Here is a 1,412-nt window from a genome sequence, read left to right on the forward strand (position 1 = left end):
AACCTCAAAACTCACCAACCTAGTTGACATCCCTTATAACTCATATCATTGTATAATAGCTGGATGATCGTCATACTGATTCCGAGTGACAGCAAAGTAGTATTGGTAGTAATGTATGTGTGTGTGTGTGTGTGTATATATATATATATGTATGTGTGTGTATGTGTGTGTGTATATATGTGTGTGTGTGTGTGTGTGTGTGTGTGTGTGTGTGTGTGTGTGTGTGTGTGTGTGTGTGTGTGTGTGTGTGTGTGTGTGTGTGTGTGTGTGTGTGTGTGTGTGTGTGTGTGTGTGTGTGTGTGTGTGTGTTCCTATATGTTGATGTTAGTCTTTATACATAATTTTGTGAGGTAAATGTGTGAGAGTTTCATTAATCGAACAAATCATATTTTAAAATGAGTTCATAATAGTACAAGTGGTACTCACCTGGGTCATCATTCTGGAAGTTTCCAGGTTTTCCTGGCCAAAGCTTGGCCAGGCGACAGCTGCACAACACGAGGACCTTCATAGTGATGGTGGTTGTGAGTTGTCGTTCATCTTATATACCCCTACTCACCCGCGCTCATAGAAGTATCTTATATAATACTGATAGCTGTTGTTGCTCACTATGGACACCTCTACACCACTTAACTGATGTGTGTGTGTGTGTGTGTGTATAATAATAATAATAATAATAATAATAATAATAAACGATTAATAGAGTTGTAGCCGGTGTACAAAATATACAGACTTACATTTGATTTAGACATAATGATATAATATATTGAATACATTTACATTGCTGTAAAGTATAACCAGAGTTGCTTATTATTTTAAATTGGGCTTTAGATGGGATGGTGTTGTTCATATATCTTTTCTGGCAGCAGGTTTCCAAGGGCCGGAATTTTTCTGTAGTGGCGGACTAGCGCGAGTTGGGTGGGGCTGCGTGCAGAGGTGGCGCTAGGCGAGGTGTAAGGTGCAGTAGTCCACGGCCAAACCTTCAGTGTGCATGTGGTGAGGTCACTGAGGGATGGCATCGAGGGTGGAGAGAGCGTTGGTGTAGCCGGAGTATTCTGCGCTGAGCATGATTCTGCATTCTTTTCGTACCTTTCCTCTAACTGACGTTGTTGGGTGGAGCGGAGAGAAGACGACCAGGCTGGTGACGCATACGTTAGCTTGGGGGAGAATACAGGCGTTGCAGATGGTCCCCTCAGCTCTGGTGTGGGTGTCCTGGTGACCCAAGTCTGTAGCATGTAGAGATTTGGCAATGAGGCTGCCTTGACTGCGTTATTTACAAGGGCCTTCCAGTCAAGCTTTGTTGTCTATAGTTGATACCAGGAGTTTGGCAGACTGCACCAGCTGGAGAGGATGGGCACCCCAGACTGCTGGGGCTTGCACTGGAGGGGTGGCGGTATTGATGTGCATGACTACTG

Source organism: Homarus americanus, unplaced genomic scaffold (assembly GCF_018991925.1).
Source record: "Homarus americanus isolate GMGI-L3 unplaced genomic scaffold, GMGI_Hamer_2.0 scaffold16894, whole genome shotgun sequence".
Taxonomy (NCBI): domain Eukaryota; kingdom Metazoa; phylum Arthropoda; class Malacostraca; order Decapoda; family Nephropidae; genus Homarus; species Homarus americanus.